At 35.2% G+C, this 26,672-nt stretch overlaps 2 protein-coding genes across 2 annotated transcripts in view; one reads left to right on the forward strand and one right to left on the reverse strand.

The window, feature by feature from the left end:
• The window catches only part of LOC150101313 (ras-related protein Rab-22A-like), a 377,479-nt gene that overhangs the window by 58,010 nt on the left and 292,797 nt on the right, over positions 1-26,672 (forward strand). The window lies entirely within an intron of this gene.
• The window catches only part of RabX4 (RAS oncogene family member RabX4), a 103,843-nt gene that overhangs the window by 46,149 nt on the left and 31,022 nt on the right, over positions 1-26,672 (reverse strand). The window lies entirely within an intron of this gene.

The following is a 26,672-nucleotide window of genomic DNA, read 5'->3' on the forward strand; positions in this document are numbered from 1 at the left end:
TCTAAAAGTTCAGATAATTTCCTGCTGAAATCAAAAATAAAATTGATAAAATTTATTATTATTTTTTAATTGCAGGAATTGTTTCGTTTGTAATTAAGAAGAAAATCAATAAAACATTTCGGAGGAAAGTTAGAACTGTTGTCTTCCGCCTTAAGGCAAAGAAATAAGTAGCCTAGTAAAAAAATAACCTTACAAACCATAGTTAATTTTAGACATTTATTGTGCAGTGAGCTTTCAGACCGCACTATATTAAAATTGCTTTATTAAAATTTAGCAGGGGACACTTTTTACACTGTGACAAGTTAATACATTTTAGAATGACTTTTAATGGGATTATATTGATCAAGTGCATAAAATAAACAACTATGTTATACCAACTAGTTTCACCAACTAAGGCTGTTGGCATCTTCAGGGTACATAACTGATGTAAGGCACTAAAAAGTAAAAAACTGTTACAAACTATAATCAACCGATTCCGATTATATTAAACAAAGAACAGAGCGCGTACAATGCATGCATAGAGCGTGCATGATGTCACTTGTTATTTAGGAACGTTCTATAGTTCTAACGTTCTCAACTCGCCAGAACTGTAATTCAGTTCTGGCGAGTTGAGAGATCTAATAAGGGTCTTTCAGATCACGGGAAAGATTAGTCCTTGGTTGTTCCTGTTAAGGTTTTGTATACAGCGGGCAACTGTTGTGGCCTCTTTGAAAATTCGGGAACGGAAGTCCTCCTCTATGTAAGGAATTGTGCTTCTACCTCACTCTATGGTATTCTATGGTATAGTTCCATTCTATGGTATAGTTGTTTATTATATGTACTTGATCAATATAATCCCATTAAAAGTCATTCCAGAGCTTTTTGGTCAAGAAAATTAAACGTTTTTTAACATAATACATTTTATTCAGACTGAGAAATTACTTTATTAAACTACTCTTCGTAATGCCATTTTCTCGTCGTATTTAATGCCTTCAAACGTTTCTTATTCTTTCACTTTGATTCATTTAATATTATTACCGTTATTATTCTTTTATTTGTCTTATTAAATACCCGGACTTTTCTGGATCTTTACACATAATATAATTTCAAGAATTAGCTGGTTGTTAAGCAGAAATCGAATATATGAATCCAATATTTATCTGCAGTTTTGCAGTATAGTTATTCAAAACGAATCCTTCACGCACATATTTGGGACATCCATTAACTAACAAAAACAATTAAGCATAGCAGGCAAAGGGAATTATTATTTACTATTTTTTTCTTTTTCTCTGCGGAGTATTTAGGAATATTCTGTTTAAGTACATCTACATAGTATATGCAACGTATCGATTAAGATACCATATCAACTTGATTAGATTTATCATTAATGCGAAACTTGAATTAGGCTCCATTCATCAATTATTTAACTTTTGGGAAGAAGGAAGGCAATCTATGTTGACATTAGATCATTCATATGATATATTCATATCATATGTGTGTGGCATTTTGACAGACTGCCTATACCCAACACTGATGTTTCCGAACTTGCTAAAAAATACTCACATATTAAGTTCATTGTTTTTGTTATCCTAATAACGAATCACTGTCGGATTCTTCCACTCTGTTTTGCCTACAAAAACGCCACATTGCAATGGTAGTCACTATGTCTCCGAATTCATTATATCGCAAGCTGTTATGTAGTAGTATTAAGGGTCATGCTAGTGAGTAAGCCCAGTACAGTGGTACTGACCACTCTTATTATATTACAAGAATCATTAGAACCAGAATTCTGCTGGCTGTAACGCTGTTTATAATTTGAATATTATAAATTCTTACTTTAATTCTATAGAGGCATTCAACAAATACAGACAGCGAAATTTCAGTGCTTGCATGATAAATCCAGTTATTCGAACACAGCGAAAGACGACCAAAACGCTCGTTCATTTTGAGGAAGTGATTGGGGAGCTTCCTCCTTAACGCTTCTGCGGATCACATTATTTAACCGATTTCGTCTAAATATGATTATAGTTATGTATTCCAAAGAATTTCCCTGAGAGTTTTAGTCCAGTTGAGTTAAAGTGAGGGGTTACATCTCCTTATTAGTCGCTTCTAAATTGTAGCCACCAGCTTCCTTGTTTTATGTGAATCTCACTAACAAAAGGTTGTCAGATCTATAGGACATCGGTATTAGTACTACTGTGTGCGAATTAAAGGCTAGATAATCTGAAAATCCTACTCTAGAAACCAAACACATAGAACTACAATAAGCAGGTGGTAGATGAAATTCATCTACTACCTAAAATCCATGCTTACACATACATGTGCATGCATCTAACTGCGCGGATTGCAGTTATACAAACATCATTTGTGATAATGATAACATTTAAAATAATAGCACGGCATGATCCATCTGATAGTTATATATGAATCATCAAATGTTAGTTGATTCTTGTGTTGATATATCATGCCCATCCCTTTGTTTCATTGTAATCCCACACTCACATGGAAATCTAAAGAACTACATTCTCTTGATCGCAACGGCGAATGTTAGAAGTTATTACGCCTCCATTAGTTATTACTAATGGAATGGAAAGTTATTACTTTCCATTCCAAACGGGAGTTTCTGGTATCGTTGATTTCATTAGCATAAACTGTCTCTCTGGCGAACAAAATATATCGAATTGTGTTGCATCAAATCTAGAGCACAATTCCAACCCCATCCCCAGGTTGAACATGTTAAATTCATTGGATAAAGTATGGATGCAATGCTTGTGGTTGTTGCTATTGCATAACATTTTCAAGACCAGATGAATGTTTTCCTCCTCATCTACTAGACGTTCTGCAGCCAGTCGGTATCGCAGTCGTAAATAAGCCGTCACCTTGCAGTAGTCGGTGAACATTACTAAACACGCGTCGATTTGTGATTCTTCTTGAAAATCGTCGCTGATAGTTTCCATGATGAAGACGACGATTGCCAAAGGCATCTATCGCGTTGCCAAAAATGCTTATTATTTGTGAAATGATAGCAGCGTAATTTGTTGTTAATTTCAATGGAGATACAACGATTTACTACAATATATTGTCTGAGTGCACCATTTAGAAGATGGGCATAGGCTGACTTACATATAAACTTGTTTATTTCTACTTGCAAATGATATATTTTAAATTCCGGTAACCATTGAAAACTGAACCCTCATTCTTATGACATTGTTGACTGGGAGTAGCTTCAAAAATAAATCGTGACGTATTGACAGCAATCAATACCTTGGATACAGCGATTCACCATGTGCGTCACAACGGTAACCGTGTAAACTTGTATCATTGAAAGACACATTTCATTCATCCCACAATAACATCAGTGTTTTTATTTTTTTTTAATCTGTAATACTAATATTAGGTATTACAGAACCCCCCCCCCCAAAAAAAAAGTAAATAAGAAAAATATGTAAATAGCACACTGCACGCAATTTAACTTATAAGCCTCCTTATAGTTAATCTTGCGGGATGAAAATATCGGATTAAGGATATGAAAATATTCGGATTAGGGAATCCGATATTTTCATATCTGAATTATTTCAGATATGAAAATATCGGATTTCTGTATACTAACTGCACATGTACGGTTATGTGATACTCTGCATTGAAATTGAAACTATAACTGATAGCTTTCAATTGGAGATTGAAGCAAAGTGTATGCACTAAAGTTTTAAAATGATCAACAACTCCTAAATGACTTGGCAACTTTTAGAGGCAGAATATATGTTACAGAATTATGTTACAGAATATATGTTAGTATACAGAATTCCGATAGAAAAAAATAAAGGAAACGACTGACAGGTGGAGACAAAGTCTGCCTTTTCGACCTTGCTCTAATGTGTCTGTATTGGCCAACGAGGGAATAAAATAATGGAAGTTGGAACGATCGGTCGAACTGCATACGTCAGGAGGAAGACTGCTCTCTCTCTCTCTCTCTCTCTCTCTCTCTCTCTCTCTCCTCTGGGTCACTTGCGAGGATTTCAGTTCGCGTGATGAGAACGAAAATAGGAGCGTGACGTATTGAAGACACTTGAGATGGATTCTCTTTCATTCTGGCCATCTCTTTGTCTAACTCGGTTTGTGAGCGACCACACAGTGTGTCGCGTGTATCTCGAAGCTCGGCCGCCCTTGACGTAAAATTTATCTTCGGAATAGCATGTTTCTGCCCATCTCTCTTTCTCTCTCTCTCATTCTGCGATTCTTTTAACTAAAATATGACGGAAGTAAGAAACTGATCATGATTTCATAAAAACAAATTACGTATAGTAAGAGAATGACACTAAATTGACTCGTTTTCCAGTTATTCTCTTCCTTGTTCCAAATTCCTTCCCTAGCAGCAGAATTGCTCTCTGTTGTAGAAGGTTAAGATAAGTCACAAATATAAAAGCCAAGGGTACTTCATAATGTAATGACTAATTTTTCAAATGTCTTTAATCCCAAAATTATTTAATCCCAAGGACCAACTATCTTATTGAATAATCTGTTGATCTTGACCGTGATCAAAACGACAAACATCTGTTTTATCTTTATTATTGTTGTGATCACTGATCTTATCTCTCAAGTAATCTTGGTCTTCACTTGCCAAACATTTGAACATGATTATCATTTCTAAATTTAATTCAACAAATTACTATGCACTAAACACCATACGAAAATGTAAAAAAAAAAAAAGTAAGAAAGATCCTAAGAATTGTAGAGGAGCAAGTGTCCGATTAGCAGAATATTTAGTTGAATCACAAGAGATAGAATTGAATTCAAGATATACCCAATAATATAGAAAGAACAGTCTGGATTTACAGCAGGATGATCTTGCATGAATAATATATTTATCTTACGACAAATATCCCAAAAATGATTGCTAAGAGTAAAGAATTCCATTCGATATTTGTAGATTTGGAGAAGGCTCATGACCTTGTCCCAAAGAAATCAATGTGGCAGACATTGAAGAGATCTAATTCTGCTATAAAGATTAGTAAAAAAATTTCAGAGGAATTGAATACAAGGAGGATGTGGACAGGCACCAGCAGCTATTAGAACCATGAATGATATTCATATAAATGAATGAATGAATGATATTCATTATGCAGGCATAAGGTCTAAAGAAAAACTAAAACGATGTGTCGGGTGATTATAGAGAGTATAATAGCCACTGTAAGTATTGTATCCTCACTAACAGCTAAATGAAATAAGTAAAAGTTGTGGAAAGGGATTACTTTAGGCGAAGTATTAGAGCTATCCATTTTCTGATCCATTCTGACGGAGACGGAAGTTGAACAGCCTGTCACGAGTGGATTGGAAGCGCGTGTTTTGAAATGGTTATTTGAAATTCATAAGTCTCATTCGCTATAATTCACAATGGCCATTGAGAATTATAAATTGTTTGTTTCATAATTAATTCATAATCCTCAATGGTGGAACGGCGGAAAAGAGAAAGACTAAGGACTGCGTGGAGGGGGCCATTCTGAGAGCTGTGGAGAAAATCGGCTTATGGGATGGGTACTAGAAAAATCTTAGACAATGGAATCTGAGAACAGCCAGCTGCTGACAATTGGAAAAGCCTGCAAAAGCAAGCAACATAATTTGGGTCGCTTTTCTGACCTTAAACTTATTTTGCTTTTTTCTTTCTGTTATATTTTCGTCAATGAGAACACCATCATTTCAAGAATCGTTACGGCATGAATTCGACCTGTTGTAACTACGGTTGTGTCTAATAGAACCGGAGTTATCCAACCAAACAAAGCTTGCACAATTTTAAGTGTTAAATCCAATTAGAATTTCATTGCTTAAGTTTCCCTCTCTGAGTTTTAGCCTAATTAGACTAAATTGAAAGGCGTGTGTGTGTGTGTGTGTGTGTGTGTGTGTGTGTGTGTGTGTGTGTGTGTGGGTTTCTTCTACAAACACCTGTACAGATTAGCATTGTTCAATTGGTTTTGATAAAATTTTGAATAATAATTTCTTACGTTGTTTAACGTACACTGAAAAATTTCAGGCTGAAAGGTAGTGGGAGGTTGTAAGGAAGGGGGGGGGGGAATCGCCTTCTGTCCGAGTGATCTAGAGCACAGTTGCTTCTTATGTTGTTTATTCCTCTACCTGAGAATTTCGTCGATTCGTACTAAATAAAGCTAAAATTATAGGGTTGCTTCTCTGTAGACACCTGCTGCATTTTGGAAACTCCCCCCCCCCCCCGCTTGCTTAGAGGTTATTAAAGGCTTTTGATAAAATCAAACCGCAATTTAGGAGACTGTAAAAAAAAAAAAAAAAAAAAAGGCCAACGAAACTAAAATGCCACACACACACACACACACACACACACACACATTGTTGACCCAATTTCGTCGAATTATTCACCGGATGTTTTACTCACTTCATCTAAAATATAAACGATATCCCGTAAAAATAAAGCAATAGGTTGGCTGTGAATTTAGAAGCAGTTGCTTGGCTGATATTATTGTTTTAATTGTTGAGAAATTCCCTCTGTAATTCGAGTAGTAGTACCATAGCAAAAATAAAAATAATGCGAACGGATTAGCTCATAAATATTTACTCACTTTTTATGTATGAGATGTTTATCGTTTTACTTTTTATGAGAGTGTTAAGCATATCGATATATAAAAACCAAAATGATCGCAATTAAAAAAAAAAAACATCTGACCATATTATACGGTAAGTTTTAGTGAATCAGCTAATTAAATTATCAGTCTCGTATTTTTCATTTCTTTATTCACGAACATTTATAGAGCAAAATAAATATTTTTGCTTATTATCCTTAATTAAAATTAATCTATAGATATCAGGTGAATTCTAATTTGTTATGCCATAAGACACTTAGAGAGTGATTCAGTGGCATAACATTTATGTGAGAAAGAAAATGAAGAACGCTGTGCAGCGAAATCCAAATGAAATTCAAACCTACGTTTTTATTTATTTTTTAATTCCACTTTCTTGGAAGATCATAAATGCATCATACTGAGCAGCTGTATATATATATAAGGAAAGGGAAGACGCATATCTACTGTGGAAGTAAAGCGTCTTTAATGTAATATATACGTCGGGCCAGTCATCTTGACGATTCTTTCACAGGGCTATGCATATTTACCTGAAACAACCACATACATTACACATCGACTATGAGGAAAGGAAAAACTTTCTTTCAAATACAGCAGCACGGAGAATAGATGAGGCGCAGTTTTAATGGCAGTCTTAAAATAAAAATTTCGTCGTCTAAGTCACCGATTCCAAATCAAGCAGTAAAGCATTTAATTAGAGAAAGGAATTGCGCAAGCTGTATGCTTGAGTTATCATAATACAGGTATAATATCAGGGTGTTTCTCAAGGGTCTTCTACAGATAAAAATAGCATTATGAATTAAATTCGCTTTGTGACCTTTATGTTGTCTGCCATTTCCAGATTACTGGAAACGTTGTCTTCTTTCAACAATACCCATGATATCATTTGGTTATGCTCCGATGAATACGACATACCAACTCATCTCTGATCGTGATGGCCAATTGATTCTTCCCTAGACAAGTGGATTACTAGCTTAAGCTTGTAGGCAGCCAACTTGTTACTATCCTACTTGCTCTTCTTGATGTATACAAGTTAGTAGATATTCCAGTCATCAAAATCCGTTACGTGAATGCTTTTTAAAGTATGAGGTACACTCTTGCGTGCTTTCGAAACTTTATAATGATTTAGAAACAGTCCTCTTTGTTTCAGCTTGAGGTAACTTCGGGCATAGGCCACATGGTGAAACCTAAATGGTTGTAACGAAAAACTCTCCCCCCCCCCTTCTTATTTTCATCGATTATTATACTTATTGTACTGAAGATACATCGAAGTGTATATGACTTCTTTTGTCCAATATCATGTATCCGCGGTTTTTGGTGATATTCCAAATGTTCCTTTAATTACAGACGAGGTTAATAAGGTCATAATATATATACAGTATATATATTATCGTTCATTTTTACTCGGTAGATAATGTTATAAAAATTAGTTTGAATGACTATATACCGATAATGAAAAAGAATAAGGTTTAATGTTAAGATACTACTAGTTTCGTTGAATAAATCAATTTCTTCAGGTATCACAGGCAAAGAATTATATAAAATAACAGAGACGTGATAAAATTACATCAACAGATCTAGTATAAAAGACACAGGCAAAGAATTATATAAAATAACAGAGACGATTATATAACAGAGATAATTATATAAAATAACGATTCGCTTTACGACGGTTTTAACTGCCGTGAATCAACCGATAAATTCAGTTTATTTAAGACATCTGTGCTCGCTACATCTCTCACTGTGTTTTGGTGTTTCGCTGTGAATTATAAACTGTTTATAATTATTATTTTATTTTATTTCTTAATACTGGCAGATATAATTCAAAGTAATGGTACTGTTGCTCCAGTGAAAAGAAGACGCGTGAACCGATTACAAACTAATATTAAAAATATTAAATTTAGTGATGATGGCGTATCGAAGACTCAGAGAAGCCGCATGTTAAACTTAATTCTTACTCCTGTTATTACAGTTATTAAAAACAAAGTTCTAAGTGAAGTAAAAAGTGCTCCACCAGTTAGTGCTACAATTTTATTGCCTAAATGGAAAATCTTTTAATGGTGTAGATTGATGACCAAACTGATTGGCGTGTTCCCTTAAGCCAAGCTATTCAGAATAACTTTTTCGTTTGCGAAAATTATTCTACATTTTTCGTTTGCATATCTGACGTAAATAAATGCTTTATTTACGTGACTTACGCACATATATGATTGCTTAAAAACGTTATTAAACCATTACACGCATTAAAAAAAAAAAAATGAAACACAGTGATTCGCTGTCCAGCGGTGGTCGGGTTAGCCGTGTGGTTAGCGTACCCGCTCTCCAACCAACAGGCTGTGGTTTCGAAATCGGGCGTGGGCATGGTTGTTTACGATTGTCTTTAGGTAGGAGATGAATTTCATCGGCCGGTGTAAAACCACCGCCCTGCTTACCAGAGGCCTTAAGTGGCTTCAAAAAGTTTCATATTTGGTCTCTATAGGAAGGTTTCCCTGACTATATAAAAATAAATGAAAAATATTAATTTTTCTATTATATATATATACAGGGTGTTCGGGATAAATTTGACAGTTTCGTAAGGAAAAAGAAAATCTTCTTTGTATCTATTAAATTTAATGAATTGACAAAAAAACATTACAGGCAGAGTTAATTACAATACTATCAACAAGATTTACTCAAAATAACCACCATTAGCATCGATCACAGCTTCAATTCTGCTTCGGAACCTCGAACAAGCTGATGCTACAATCTCCCTGGGAAGGGCCGCAAAAACTGTTTTAATTTTATCCATTAACTGGGCTTTTGTATTACTGGAAGTGCGATTGGTGTCTTTTTCAACTGCGCCCCATACAAAATAATCCATGGGGTTAAGGTCTGGGGAGTTTGGAGGCCAAACATTTGGACTGGTGAAGTCGTAGAAATTTTCAGACAACCATTTTTGACTTTTCCCAGAGGTGTGGCAAGGGGCCGAATCCTGCTGCCATACATACGGCCTACCATTGGCTACCCTTGTTATCCAGGGCTTGACTACAGTTAGCAACTCCACGAACAAAGCCCGAATTCCAATGCCAGGGTTCTTCAACACCTGTTCCTGCAGATTTGCGAGGAATTCTGCTGTACGAACGCAATCAGATCGTCTGCTAGGGATCTTTCTTCTTGCTACATCCTCGTAGTCACCATTGCAAGTCTCTAGTTCATGCCTGATTGTTTTTACTGTATTCAGGGAGCATTGGGCAGCAGTCGTAATATCCTTATTTTGATGGCGGGCACGAATCATCATGATACAAGTGATTCTCTTCCATGATTCAGGTGGGTTCCAGCTATCCATCCTTTCTGACATCTTGTATATGAATGAAGAAGGGTCCAAACTTTTAAATGAAGAGAAGTGTGTGTTAATACATGTAACTTACGGAAAAATATAATTAATTATAAATATGTCAAATTTATCCCGAACACCCTGTATATATATATATATCATCACAGTGGTTCATTCAATGATAAACCAGAGTACTATAGTTTAAAACAATGACGCAAGAATTCTCTTAGTAATCCATCTATTATAGTAACTTCATAATTTGTCTGAAAAGAATTGTGTCTTGGTAACTTTTTTTTAACTTAACGCAGTTCCAATTTCTCCTAGTATGAAATTTTTTTTTGCACATCATGAGTTCATTAAAAAATTTCCAGTTATTTATGAGTAAGAGAAAATGAAAATAAAAATAACAGATTAGTGAAGGAGTTCTGAGAAAATGTTACTGCTATCAGTTCAACTGAATTTTGACCTGAATCTGACTATGTAGGTGTACGGGATTGTGACCAATTGGATTATCGCCAAGAAACCACATTCCTGCATTTTTTCTGTGTATCCCTTTTGTTTTGAGTTCTTAATTATATTGCAGAAAAAGTGAAAACCAGAGTTAGTTGGTCTCATAAAGGATGTTAGTATCTGAGACAGCCATATTTAAGTCTACTGCACTACGATGTTAATCATTACTGTTTAACAGAATTATTAAGATGACTGTCTCAGTATTAACATATTAACTGAAACTAGCTATTCTACATTAACGAAAGAACGTTTTGGAGAGTAGGCTATCACTTCTGAATCAACTGACACGTTCAGAATTAAACAATGTTTGGAATATCACAATAAACATTACTCTTTTCTCTTTTTTCATTCGTGGTTTATAGCCTGCCTTCAGTGAAGAGGACTATATTCAATATTGATAACAGTCTTGACATTCCGCAAGCACTACAGAAGAGTTTAGACGTATGATGAAAGAAATACAGTCTGTTGTGCAAACCTAACATTTATTTTTAAATGTTTCATTACATAGCCAAGTAGCACTCATACTCACTTTTTTGCTGCTTCAGTTAAAGTATTAACTTTCTTTCGAGAAAAAAAAGGATGAAATAAAACATCTATGTCCATAATACCTCCAAACCAAGGTCCTATATATAGGATCCGCAAGTATTTTTCACTTACAATATCTTAGAGACCTTGGAACATTTTTTTAAAAAAACTATAGGTGACTTTGCCGAAACACATATCATGGATACTAATTTTGTTTATTAAGATGGAAGATGCGTTCGAATATATGTTTTTTCTCTAAAAATGATATTAATGTATATCCTTTTAGAAACAAAAAAAAAACATCTTTACTTGGCAGAGCGCGAACCAGTATTTTCTTCCAAACATTTGATACTCTTTCTGCAAAATCGTGCCTCTCTTTATCACCAGTTCCTTCTGACTTTAGTCAGTTTTCAAGCGACAGAAACGTTTTTAAATTACCTTCAATTACAAAGACGCGAAGGAGTGTGAATATTAATGAGCATATTAGGTGAACACCGCGTTTCTGTCTACTCATATGTATATAGAATGTATCTTAAAAAGAAGAGCGAAAGCAGTCTCAGAGGAAAACAAGAAGAAAAAGAAATCGATGCGACTCTTTTTAAACAAGAAAGTTCATCCGTGCATAAATGTTTTCTAATGATGCTCGGCATTTTTTTGAGATGTAAAAGCACTTTGCACCATGTAAAAGACAACCGAATGCCTACGTATAGATTTAGGATGAGTGTTTGCGACGCCCAAAGTGATCACTCATGCACTAAATGGAATTTCTGTATGCATGTAAATTTGCTTTCTAACCCATTTCTTGTGCTGCTCCTTAACTTTATCTCTGATAAGAATATTAATAGTCTAGGGTCACCCATTCTTTTCCATCTCATTCATATGGCGCGTGTTCCCCGTCGTAGTAACCTTTGCAAATGAATTTTTAATTCTTCAATATTGTTGTCGGTCGGAAATACCACAGTATATGCGTGGAAAGCCGCACTCGCCAATTCATGAACAATGAATGCGCATTTGCAAAAGTGTCAATATCGGTCCCGGTTGAATCAAGTGGATAAACGAAATTTTACGACTTATTTTGATATTTTGGTGCGTTTCGTAAAATATGTAAGTTAGAACGAGTCTTGTTATTATTACACAGGTTTTTGCAGAATTATGGATGAATGGATATTATTGAAATTTAATATTTTGAATTATTACGATTTTTTTTTCCACCGGGTGATTCAAATTTTTGCTTCAATGGTAAAAAGGGACAAAAAAGTGTCGAAATTATACACTGAAATAACCCCGTTCTAGTTAAATGGAATTTCACACAAATTTTTGATTTAGGATGTGCATACGAGAATATGACCAAATGGTTCAGTTTGGTTTTAACGGAATCATTTTTATTGGGAAAAACGATTCGAACTAATGCTAATAATTGCGAACACTTTTAATGGAACCTCCGTAGCTCATTTTGTATAGACGAGCTCTTTGGTTGAAAAGACCCGGTTAGAATCCCGTCTATGATGAGAGGAACGTTTATCAATGTTTTCAATCAAATGGTAAGTTAGCCGGTCTCGTAAGGAGGAGGAGGAATGGGGGGTGGGAATTCCTCCCGAAAACGGTTTTTCCACTAGGAGGTCCCTTTTGTCATACACACAGGTCATCATACCGTGCTTAAACACATTCAAAACTCTCTGCAGACACACCTGCTTTTCACTCCCTTACTCACACCCTCCTTATACAGCTTCCATGGATGATCTCTTGTTCTTCTCCCACCATTTTATGAAAAAACTCTTCAATGTTGATCCTATAACAACCACTTACCAACTTGTATGTCTATCATATCACCCCTCTTCCTCCTATTCACCAGACTACAAATTGCAACCTTGCTTCATATTCAATATTCCAAAGATCAGAGATTCATTAATTTTCACCTAAACTATCGGTTTAGTACAGATACGTTGATGATGTGTTGGCTGTATGGAACTCCTCTTTGTCTGATCGTCATGAATTTCTTCGAAAAATTAATTCAATTAACCCAAGAATCAAATTTACCATAGAAATTAGAAGACAACAGCTGTCTTTCTTTTCTGGATGTTCTTATTCTACGTCAACTAAATGGCAGTTTACAGTTTTCAGTATATAGAAAACCAACTCATACTGGTAAATACATTGATTCTAACTCTCATCATTATCCTTGTCAGAAATATGGTGTAATCAAATCCTCAGTTGATAGAGCTCATAAAATTTGTTCTAGAAATTCTCTTATAAACAAAAAGCTGTTTATTATCAGTACTACGTTTAGTGCAAATGCTTAGAATGCAAAAACTATCGAAAAATAATCAATAATTATGGCCATCGCCCTAGTCCTCCTCAAGAAGAAATTACCAGAATTTGCATTCCTTACGTTAAGGGACTTTCTGACAAAAATAGTAAGATTACTTCAACAGATAAATGTGCAAGTTGCTTTCCGTCCAGTTCGCAAATTTAACACATTCCTTATTTTACCAAAAGACAAATATCCTCCTCTATCTTATCCTGGAGTTTATAGAATCCCCTGCTCTTGTGGCGTATCTTATTATGGACAAACTGGTTGATCTGCACAGATTCATCTGGAAGAACATCAGAAATACATTTTTCTTAACAAACCCAACAAATCCGGTTTAGCAAACCACGCTTTATCTACAAAACACAGAATTCAGAATTTAGTGGAACAAAACCAAAGTGTTACCCAAAAGGTACTTCTAGAAAGACTCAACAAAGAAAGCTGTGAAGCACACATTCACAAGCCGAATCTGAACAAAAATGACTGCCTAAAACTTTCTCAATTTTGGGAAGTTATATTACCCAATACTCACCATTCATGTGTTCCATAATTGTAACTAAAGTTTGTTTATAATTTAAAAATAATTAACTAAATCAATTTATTGTAATTTATTTTGAATATCCATGAATGCCGATGGAGCTATTCCCCTAGGGCGAATATTGCGTATAATATCATGCGCTTTCAATTTATTGTTCTTTTTTGTTTTCCTATAACTGTATTGACAATGGCTATGAAACTTACCCGAAAATTTTACAATAAAAATATTAAACATAAGTGTTTCTGGTATTAATATTTTATACATTCAGAATAGTTTGCTGTTTTATTTAAGGCTGCAGTAATTTTACTTACCTATTCAGATAACTTATCTATTCCCTGAAGTTGTTTTATCATAACAAATACCCCATCGCTGATTAAAAGAATTTTCTTCTTTTTTTTTTTTTTCGTCTCCATATAATAACAAAATTGTGTGAGACAACAGACGTACAAGTTTGCACCCAATAGATACTGTTTTTTGTAGCTAATGTTTTCTATATTTGTGTCTAACTAATGATATAAATATTCTTTTAGAATGATCACGGGCACCCAAGTGCTTGTTTCTAACAGTTTAATTCTCTGAGTTTTGCACTATCAATCTCATCTTCTTAACAAATTTATTCTACTCTCGGTATCTTCATTTTTCCTATTGCTAAGTTTTATTGTTTTAATTTACTACTCCTAGCATTTAGTTTTAAACTTACTTTAGCATCGTCAGGTTAACAAACATGAAGGAGAAAATGACCCCAGGTATGTAAAAAAATTGTGATTAAGTGATTTAAAAAAAAGGAGCATTCTGCCAAACATGAGAAGTAACGGAGATGCGAGGCATTCAGGAGACTCTTAGTTTTGGAGTCTTCAAACATATCAATTGTTTATTGAATAAACATAAAATTTATATTTAATTTCTTATTGATCGAAAAAATATAGGCGAGTTTAATAAATTCATTAACATATATTCACTTAATAGTAAATACACAGGTAAAACAGGTCTCCTAAGTTTCATAATTTTAGGTTCCTAAAATGATAGTTACCTTAAATATAAAGTTTAATATAAATAAAGCTTCTCATAATTTCATGTTTCACAATAGAGGTTGTCTTATAGAGTAGTGATATTCAAAGGCAATGCTTGTATCACTGGAGGAGTATTTGGGGACTTACCAAACACTGATATACAGAATGTGTATGTTTAGTGAAAAGTCATATACTTTTATTTTAGAACTCGGGAACATACGCTTCCATTTTTGTTTGTAAGAAGTCGGGCAGCATCGACTTACTTAGTTTAGTCACATCGCCAGACAAATAGCAAATTTACCATTTATTTCAAGTACTAAATTTCGTAAATTGCATTGCGTTCAACATCTCAAAACATAAAGAAGTTGGTTGTTGAAATGCCATAACAACCAGTGCAGTGTTGCCACTTGACTTAAAATTTTATAAATAGATAGATGTCTCTGGCTTTATATATATATTGTAATTTAATTAAATTCCATTGTGTTTTATTCCATTTATAACATAACCTGTTAGCTTAAAATCTGGCTATGTTCAAAGAACGTGGCATTTTGTATATATGAAAATCACCCACAGTACATTCCCTGCAAAGCTTAACGTTTCTTTAATTTAAACTGCAAAGAGATATTTACGTTTGTAAATGTTGAACATGTTAAATATAAACAGCTGTCGAAAGCAGTACTACTTTTGTTTAGAACATCTGGTGACTACGATGACATTTCACGCTCTGTTTAGCAGACGTGAATGGTATCTCTTAAATCCTTTAAACTGCGTCTCTCTCTCTCTTGCTCGGAAGAAAGAAAAAATAGCTTACCAGAAACTTTTAAAAGTCGTGAGTATTGCAAAAGCTGTATGTCCAAAAGACCATAAATATGTGATCAGAGGATTATTTAGCAAAAGAAATATTTCGAAAAAAAAGTTTATGGTTTAAAAATTAGCATCGGAAATATTTTACTTTTGGATTTCCACATCAATGAAATGGATCCGATTTTTAAAATTTTATTTTTATTCGAACAGTTTTGTTCGCCTGTTTATTCCACTCTTTTTATCATTTTATATATATATATATATATATAATATGAAAAATCTTAAAATGAAACAGTTTCTTTTACTTTTAAGTAGGGATTATCTAACCCTCGCATTAATGTGTTTCTTGTTCACTGAGAACCACTGGTTTTCTCATTGCATTCTATGCGAAAACTGAAGACCATCCTGCTTGAATAATTAAAATGGATTAACTTAGAAAAGAAAAATTGATATCTTGTCGGAGTTCCTGAGATCGATCCGGTCGCAATTACAAGGCCACTTTTACTTTCTGCTCCACCAGTGATGTGTTTACATCGCATCAACTAGAGTTCAACAAGACTGACTTCAGATTTTAATCTATTTTATCTATCATTAACTATTCGATATTCCATGGGAGATTACTGTTCGCTGCATTCATGACGTGATCGCTAACTTTCCTTCTAGCAGCACTGTTCAGATAAGTAAATGGCATTCGCCAGACACTGGGTCTGTGTATCTATAATTTAAATTGTTTTAAGTAATCTGCTACTGTAGTTCCTCCTTTTTCTATCTGAAGGGGATAGAATAGGCTACATGCGTGTATGTTCCAGTAAAGGTGTCGCGGTATTTTTTTAAAAAACGCTCACTATTTCTAAAATTACTTTCATTAATTTTTATCAGAAGGTTAAGAAATTTGGTTGCTGGATTAAAGAATAGTAAAGTTAGAAACAGCTCTAACTTTGCTTATGGAGACTTATAATAGCAGTTTATAACAGTCAAACTATGTTTCCAGAGCTAAATACAGTAATTGTAGAACTGTTGTTTACATGTTGACGCTTACATTCAAAATTAGGAAACTTTCACAGTATTGGATATTCTCAGATAATCATCATTTATTCCCTTTGATTGAAAGAATAATTGAGGATTAACCAGAAAAGCCCTTCCTCTTTACAATTGCTGTTATACAATTATGTATTAACTTACGAAACATTTCATCTCTTTTCTAGTGATCTAAGATTATCAGTAATAACTTGTTATCGAATATACACGCTACATAACACTGTAGGTGTGTTTATAATATTAAGATGTATAACTGCAGTTGCTTAATGAAAAAAAAAAGACAAGAAGATTAGTGGATAAGAATATTGCGGTGGATAAGAATAATATCCCACGGAAGCGATTGAAATCTTTGGTTCCTAATGGTAACACTGGTTTGTGCACCTTTACTTGCACAATCAAGTTACACTGCTAGATAAAATTGACCGAATAAAATATTTTTCAATGAATATTTTACTTTTTAAGCGTGTTTCGAAGGCAAATATTTAATGCAGTAGGCATTCTGACATGTAGATTCCGAGTATCTAATAGAAATTTGATCTACTACTCAGGAATCTGCACATAATGCCTATAAAAACATTGGTTACAGCCACAACACAGCATTCCAGTGTTTTAATTTGCTCAGTGGAGTCACAGTCACATATCCAATTAGATGATTTTGTATAATATTGGATGGTAATATTAGTCGCACATCATCTAATATTAGAAGATATTAGATGACGATATCCAGTTGTCCGCGCGGTTAGCATAGTGGCTGTGCGCTTCGCAACCATATTCCTGGGGAAGGAGTATCCTAGGTTCGATTCCCGTCGGAGACATGAGGAGCTTAATGATCTTTCTTAGCCATAGCCAAGTTAGCCGGTCTTGGGCGTGGACAGCAGAGTTTTTTTCTCAGTTTATCCTGGAGTTATTCCTCCTGCAAAGCAGGCAAACCGGCCCCGTGAACACACGCTTCGACAGAGATGGGATACTACCCGGAATAAGGAGCAACCAACCTATTTCGCGGGATTATCGGTTATCGAAGCTTATGCTGTAAAATGTGTAGGCCCTGCGCGAAAGCGTAACACGATAACGATGTTATATCCAGTTAGACTGAAGCGAGGCTGTGGCAGGTGAATGTGCTATGTTGGCGTAATGTGTAACAAAGTGTCGTTTCAGCGCTATGGATTCCGGAGACAGTAACCATTACAAGAATAGCTGACGAAGGTTGTCCGAGGGTTAGGAACCTACGATATCCCATCATCAACACTCTCTCCAGGTTTCTGCGGCCACAGGTGAAAATATTTCTAACTGGACGGTGTTACGAAGGCTCAGTTCAAGTAGACTCTACTCAAGGAAGCCAGTGATTTGCATCCCATTAACCACAAACCACCGGAGATCTCGTCGAAACTGGTGTCGTGAACATATGACTTGGAGGCTTGACAAATGGGGTACAGTTTTTGTTCTCTGATGAGTCTCATTTTAGCTTCATACGGAATCTAGACTTTCTTGTTGTGGAGAGAATTATGAATGGTACATTCCTGAAACGTCAGAAAAACGAACACGAAAACGAACAGATGCAGTGTTTTCGGGCGGAGCAGAATAGTGATCAACAGCCACACCTTTCATATTTTTGATAGAGATAATGTTACGCAGATCTTCGAATCCTATGTGCGACTTTGTAGGAGTGCGGTTGGCCCAGATTTTCTTTTCATGCATTACAATGCCACTGCCCATAGAGCTCGAATGATGAAGTAGCATCTTGAAAATGAAGATACCCAACAACTTCTGTGGGCAGCATGATCGCTAGATTTAAATCCGATCGAACATATGTTAGATGCACTTGATCTTCGCATTGCACTCCAATAGCCACTGTCTCGGGTCTTGGTAACCTAAAGTCGGCTTTGGTCGGAGAATAGGATTTGTTGCCACAAAATCTTATAGACACTCTTTATAACGAGCATATTGTGTCGGTTTGTAATGTTATTTTTTTTTGGTAATTCTCATACACACTTATGTAATGTCCCTTATACTTCTCCGATGTTTCTCATTTCATTTTTATTCTACTATACACCATCATTGGGGACCGATCCTTTTGGCGACCGACCCCGATCCGCCACCTGGGGACAATGCGTCCCCAGGTGGCGGATCGGGGAACAGCCTTCAGATATGGAGGCTAGCTGCGATATAAGCAGAGCAATCTGGCGAATAAGCAGCCGTGGACCAACAGCGACTGAGCTATCAGGGCGTGGGGGAGCAGAAGTGACAACTCTGTTTCACTTAAAACCTCACAAAGCCCAATGACGACTCGGTGACATGGCGAGTAGTGCCGCCATTAAATAAGCACCTGCTGGGGTCACTGCCCCTGACATTGGGAAGCAGCATTATCAGTACTGACACAAGGTTGAAGCCAAATGATGACGGAAAAGCTTGTGATCAGAGATTTGCAGATGGCAATATGATTATACTGTGTACGTCTGTAATACTGCGGAGCAGAAAGCAAACGGAGAAACTACTGCTCTACCTTATCTCCAGAACAACCACCATGGCGAGCAAACCCTTACAATTGGCCCCAAGTTCCCGGCGACCCTTAAATGGGACAGGGTGCGAAGAATCTCCGGGCTCAAAATGGTGTCCACTTTTAAAATTGCAACTTGGAATGTCAGAACTCTGTATGAAGCTGGCAAATTAAGAAATGCCACAAGAGAAATGAAGAGGCTGGACATCCGGATTTTGGGAATTTGCGAGACAAGATGGCCAGGATCTGGAAAGTGTCAACAAGATAATACGACAATGTATTACTCTGGGAATGATGAGAACAAACATCGACATGGTGTAGCTGTAATAGTAGATGAAGAAATCAATAAATCAGTAATAAATTGGATTCCATTTTCTGAAAGGATAATGATGTTACAACTTAAGGGAAATCCTGTAAACATAAATATCATCCAAGCTTATGCACCCACAGCTGACAAAAGTGAAGAAGATGTTGAAGAGTTTTATGAACACCTAAAAGAGATTAAAAACCTAACAAAGAAACATGATATAAACATAGTGATGGGTGACTTCAATGCAAAAGTGGGAAGAGGGGGTGATGGAGAAATTGTTGGCGAACATGGCTTAGGCACCAGAAATGACAGAGGAGATCGCCTAGTCCAGTTCTGTCAGGAAGAAGATCTAACAATAGCAAATACCTGGTTTAAACTTCCACCCAGAAGACTGTACACTTGGAAATAGCCTCAAGATAACCAACATAACATTGTCAGAAATCAAATTGATTATATACTGATAAATAAAAGATTCCACAGTAGTATAAAGAGTGCTAAGACTTATCCTGGAGCAGATATCTCATCAGACCACAATCCCATAGTTGCAGAAGTACGTCTTAGATTAAAATCAGCTAAATAATCACAAAAGAAGAAAAAGAAAATTGTTGTAGAAAAACTGAAAGACCCGAACATAAATAAAAGTGCCAAGACACAGCTTAACCTGCGATTACAACAGATTAACACAGAAGAAAATAAAAGTGTGGAATCTCTTTGGAATAGCTTAAAGAATGCCATCGTAACAACAAGTATTGAAGAAGTAGGTTATGTGAATAATATAAAACAACAGGAATGGATGACAGATGAGATTCTTTCTCTTATTGATACAAGAAGAATGTACAAAAACAAAGACCGAGCCAGGTATACAGAAACACATAACATCATCAAGAAAAAAATAAAAGAAGCCAAGGAAAATTGGATGAAAAATTTATGTACTGAAATTGAACTGCTTCAGAAGAAACATGATAATTTCAATCTGTATAAGAAAATCAACGAAATTTCAGGAAAACTGAAGAAAAAGCAAATAGTGTCTCTAAGAGACGAAAATGGAAAAATAGTTCTAGAAGAAGAGAATAAAGCACAGATTTGGATAAAATATATAACAGAACTTTTCAATGATACTAGACAGAAGCCTATAAATATAAAAGATAACATTCAAGGACCAGCAATCATGAAATGCGAAATAGAGAATGCTATACGAACAAGTAAAACAGGAAAAGCCAGTGGACCAGATGGTGTGCAAACAGAATTTTTTAAATTAATCGAACCAGATAACATCAAACTTCTTGAAAAACTATTTAATAAAATATATGAAAGCGATGAATTTCCATCAGATTGGCTCAAATCTACATTTATCGCTGTCCCAAAGAAACCCAAAGCGAATTCGTGTGGTGACTTCCGACTTATTAGTCTAATGAGCCAAACATTAAAAATATTTTTGAAAGTAATTCAGAATCGCATTTATAGAAAAAGTGAAGAAACTCTAAGTGAAACACAATTCGGCTTTCGGAATGGTTTTGGTACTAGAGAGGCCCTTTTCTGTACCCAAATATTGATACAAAAATGCATAGAAAAACAGAAATCTGTCTTTATGTGTTTCATAGATTTTGAAAAAGCATTCGACAAAGTCAGACACACTAACTTAATAGAAGTCGTTCAACAAATAAGGCTAGACGAACAAGACATAAGACTAATAACAAATCTGTATTGGAATCAGTCAGCTACCGTTCAATTAGACAACATTACCACCAGTGATATTAACATCAAAAGAGGAGTGAGACAAGGATGTGTGCTCTCACCACTCCTGTTCAACATATATGCAGAGGTAATCTTTAAAAAAGCATTGAAAGAATGTCCAGAGGGAATCACAATAAATGGAAAGATTGTTAACAACCTACGATATGCAGATGACACCGTGCTAATTGCAGATAATATTATGGATCTCCAAAAACTCATTGACAGAGTATACATAGAAAGCCAAAGAATGGGAATAAATATAAACATCAACAAGACAAAATACATGATCATCAGCAAACATCCAGCCTCATCAATGAAACTGACATTCAATGGGAAAAATATTGATCAAGTGTCAAGATATAAATATCTTGGTTGCTGGCTTAATGAACGGTGGGATCCGGAAATAGATATAAAGACAAGGATTGAAGTTGCACGGCAGTCCTTCATGAAAATGAGAACACTATTCTGCAATAAAGACCAAAACATGGAAGTCAGATGCCGAATGCTGAAATGCTACGTGTGGTCTATTCTGCTCTATGGAGTTGAAACATGGACATTGAAGGCGACAACCATCAAGAAAATCGAAGCCTTTGAGATGTGGCTATACAGAAGAATGCTAAAGATATCATGGACAGAAAAAATTACCAATGAAGATGTCTTAAAATCCATTGGCAAAGCTAAACATCTTGTACAAATAATCAAGAAACGAAAAACATCATATCTTGTCCACATCATGAGAAACAGCAAATACCAACTTCTACAAACTATTTTGGTAGGAAGAATTGATGGCAAAGGAACTAGAGGAAGAAAAAGAATATCATGGTTTGACAACATCAAGAAGTGGACAGGAAAGAGCAGTGCACAACTGCTCAGATTAGCACAAGAGCGCAGTTTGTTCGCCAAGATGGCCGCTGAATTTCGATAGAAGATAGCACAATAAGAAGAAGAAGATACACCATCATGCCAAATTTTGTCGCCCTTCATCGTAAATTATACGAGTTACACAACATTTTCTAAGTGTTTTGTTAATTTTATCGAGTGGTGTATTTGAAGAATAATGGCAATCATGAGATTCATTAGTTGCGAATTAATATGCTGGTTTGGTTGGTCAATTGGTCACGTCTTTATTCATTGAATAAAGTGGTAATGAATCCAGTCAGCCTGCAGGCTGTGGGATTTCAATCTCACTGTCGCATGAATACTTGTAAATGCCTTTGGATGGTAAATGATTTTCATGGCCAATGTCGTATATAACCCACTGTTCTAATGCTATAAACAGTTGCTAACCATAGGGTACGATATCTAGTTATGTATGTATGTTTCACTGACATAACACTAATGATGTTTTTAACAAAAAAGACATTTTTGGACAGTTTTTCCCCTAAAGTCTTAAATATTACAGTTCTGTCAAAATCGGTTTATTCATTCGTTTTCCAGTTGTCTCCTGCAATCGGAAGCACAGCCAGCATGTATTCATAGGTTCTATTCTCTTGGGATTTCAATTAGCTTAAAAATTAAAAGCAGAAAGGATTAAAGTGAGGCATCTTAAATTCGAGCACTTGAGATTTTGCGTGCGATTTTTGTCATGAAATGAGAGCAAATTTTAGTTACAGAACATGCTTAGAAAAGAAAGGATTACAACGACAATGCGTGTTGATACAAAAAGTGTGATATTCATTTTAATTCCATATTAAAGTAATTAATAAAAAAATAAGACGGCCTTCTGCCTACAGATATCAAGTTTGGTCTAGACAACTTTTAAGTACTTGTCGGTGACGTGATTTGCTGTGAAGCACTAAACAGGCTAATTATAGATATTCATACCTATATATAGAAATAAAAGTCGCTATTTTCTAATTTGCAAGATTATTTTCTTCCATAACTGGAATTTTATTTCCAAAAAATAATACATTAAGTTCTTGCAGCTCTTGAAGCTACCTCTGTTTTCTTTATTTCTATATCGACTAAATTATTATCATCAAGTCCTCATGAGAATGTGAAATGTGCCAGTTTAAGTAGAACTGCAGTTGGCAGCAGACAAATGCAGTGGGAATGGAGTTATTTTCTCTGAATCTTAAATCTCATGTACGTATCTTATCTGTGGTATATTTAATGCGTTCAGCTTACTATTTCTCTGTTCATCTCATAAGAGTCAGTGTTTATGTTTGTAAAAATGCGCATATGTATTCTCATGCTGGCTTTTATGGATGATAAAGCTGGCTAAATCTGTATGAGACTGGCTAACTCACCTTCACTAGAAGTCGTAAAGGGGTTCCTCCCATCATCGACGAGATTTGAGCTCAGGTCTTTTTATTCGAATGGCAAATGTTGCGACGTTTTCATACTGAGGCTCTCATCACTCACGTTTAAAACCTTAACTGAGCAATCATACTATAGCATGGTATGCAATGGTATTAACTCCTGATTGTTCCATATAATTTATTAAAATCACGGATACACGTCTCTAGTTCAGGACTCATTATTTTCATTTAAAATTAAGACTCCTATTAATAGTAATCCCAATTAATGGCATTCCAGCGGAAGGATCAACTAAGCAAACTGATTTCCGTCAACGTACAGCAGAAAAAAATCAAGATGAAAGTAGATTAGTTAAGAAACATAATATGCCTCCACATCGAAATCAACACAATGTTGAACTTAGTTCTTGGCATTCAATAAACCTTCCTCTTTTAAGCGCCGCGGGGAAGACCTCATCAAGTATCGCCTGTGATGGAGTCGGGTGCCTCCAGGAAAATTATTAACTCGCTGCCACCCTCTATCCGCTAGTCAGAGGATTGTTACTATTTCACATCAATCATTGCTGCCATCTTCTGGCAAGAACGGCAGCAGAGAGGACGCAGCAGCCATTCGCTTGACAGAAGGAATAATGCCTTTTCTAGGAACAGTCATCGCTCACTAGCTGGTCATGGTGACCAGGTTTTTAGGTCAGTGGGATGTCGTATAATAGCCATAAACACACTTCAGATATGAATAGAGAAAAGTCCATTATCAGTCGCGGAGGAGCGAAAGGATAAACAAGGTCAGAGAGAGATGAGTCACTCCACAATAAGATCTCTCAACAGATATTCCTAGAATTCAGGGCTTGTTTAATGCATAAAGATAGTGGTAGCAACTTAATCATTCTGCAGTACAGAAAGAAATAATAAAAAGTTACTAATAGTTAAAATTTATGAGAAACCTCACACATAAGAATAAATAATGTTAATATTTCTGCTTTCTGTACGACTGTATCATTATTGAAACGATTATTATGGATACATGCTAACAGTGTCGATCGTATTGTATTCTCCTTTGATCTTTCTCTTTGCTGAGGAAGTGCTCTCCTCCACTAATTTAGGGATATACATACTAGCATTATTGGTATTACGAGCAGCACTGGTATTAATATAATTCGATCATTAAGTAATTTAAAGTATGAAATTTATAAAATTTGCATTTTTATATGTAAAAATGTAAAAATGCAGTAAAGTGATTAGAAACCAAAATAAAAATCCCTATATTCACAAATTTATTTCCCCCCGTTTACTTCCACTTAATCTAATTTGTGTATTTTTATATTTGTTATTCACTCGAAATAAGACAACTTGATTCATTGCTTAGCAGAAATTTACCTTTAAAGTTCTTATAAAGTTAGATTTCATCTCTAATTGATATTATCACTCTTTGGAGCTTCACTTGTTTATAATTCCACGATTAATTTAACACGATATAGAACCATTTAGATCCTTAGGAGAAAGCAACAAACTATATAAAATAGAGTTTTGGTTCCATGAAGTGAAACACCGATCCTTTATTGCGTTCTACATGTTTGCACTATATTGAGATAATCGTGGGAATTTTCTGTATCCTCTTAATTCTGGCTATCTTGTACATTTCAACTACTTAGAATCAAATACACATTTTACGTACTAAATATGCAATCTTGACTACACGTCTAAAGGAAACTGTACTTTCTTTGATGACGCTCCATGTTATCAAAAAAAAAAAAAAAAAAATGAAAACAACTGCCTAAAACTTGGCATAATGCCTAAAAAAATTCTGTCGAGTGAAAAATGTAATTACTTCTAATTGGTTCTTAATGACGTCTCCAGTCATGTGCACAACTCGCACTCTAAATTAGGTCAATTGTTTAAATAACTGAACACCCAGTACATAATTGTGAAAGAACTAAATCAATAAAAGCTGTAAAACTATAATTAGTAATCAGAAGTATTAAACGAAAATTAACATCGTTATCGAAAAACATTGTTTCATGAAAAAATAAAATAAAATAAAACTGAGTTACACAAATAATGGTGATACATATAAGTTAAGCAGGTCTAGCGTAAACAATATGAAGATGTTGAATCAGGATCATCAAGCATTTCATAATACTGTACAAGAAATATAATTTTTTAACCCTTTAAGACAAATGCGGCAATTTCTATAAATTTGGATGCGTTGAATTCAAATCTGATTTCAAAATTGATCTGTCACCCACTGATTTTAAGCGAAATAGAATCAAACCCTTGTATACTGATAAATAGAATTTTTTTTTTAAATAACTGAAACAGTATTGCGAAATTAGACTTTCGCCAATACTTTTAATTTGTGAGCGTGCTCTTCAAGTTTTCTTGAGAAGAAGCCAACATACTAGAATTCCATCTTCCTTGCTTTTTCATGGTCGCCATGTCCGATAGAGTTTTTTTTTATTTTGCTTACCGCTTGCTACACTCAAATTAGAAAAGAAATCCAGATGTGAATGAAGAAAAATGTATCTTTAACGATATATTCTTATGTATTTATAGCATATTAAATACAGCATATTGTCCAAAATATTAACATCGTTAATATTTTGAATTGTCACAGTCAGATTATGTTAATACGAGGGGGGAGTCTGAAAAGTTCTCGGCCTAACAATGAAAAAACGAATTTATAATTTCAAAATTATTTTTATTTTCCGACATAATCTCGCTTAAGACTAATACATTTATTCCAGCGATGCTCCAGCGCCGCTTATCCTTTACTGAGAATTTGCAGTTCTCAGTAAGATCTGCAAAATACCCCTCTACAGCTGCAAAGATCTCTTGATATCGAAGAAAAACGCTGACCAGCGAGGAAGAGTTTTAGTTTTTGGGAAGAGATAGAAGTCAGAGGCAGCCAAATCTGGGGAATAGGATGGATGTTCCAACATTTCATAGTGCAGATCCCCTAATTTTCCCATTGCCAAAACACCTTTGCGGGCAGGTGAATTGTCCTGATGAAAGATGATTTTCTTCTGCAAACCGGATCTTTTCTCACGAATTTTTTCGTCTAGTCTGGTTAAAAGATCGGAATAATATTCCTCGGTTATTGTTTTACCCTTTCCAAGATAATTAATAAACAAAATGCCTTTTGCATCCCAAAACACCGATGCCATGACCTTTTCTGCTAATGGAACCGGCTTCTGTCCACTGGTTTGACTACTGTTTGGATTCTGGTGTGTAATGGCGAATCCAAGTCTCATC

The sequence above is a fragment of the Typopeltis vanoorti genome, chromosome 11 (genome assembly GCF_054136105.1).
Source record: "Typopeltis vanoorti isolate ZY-2024b chromosome 11, IOZ_Tvanoo_1.0, whole genome shotgun sequence".
NCBI lineage: Eukaryota > Metazoa > Arthropoda > Arachnida > Uropygi > Thelyphonidae > Typopeltis > Typopeltis vanoorti.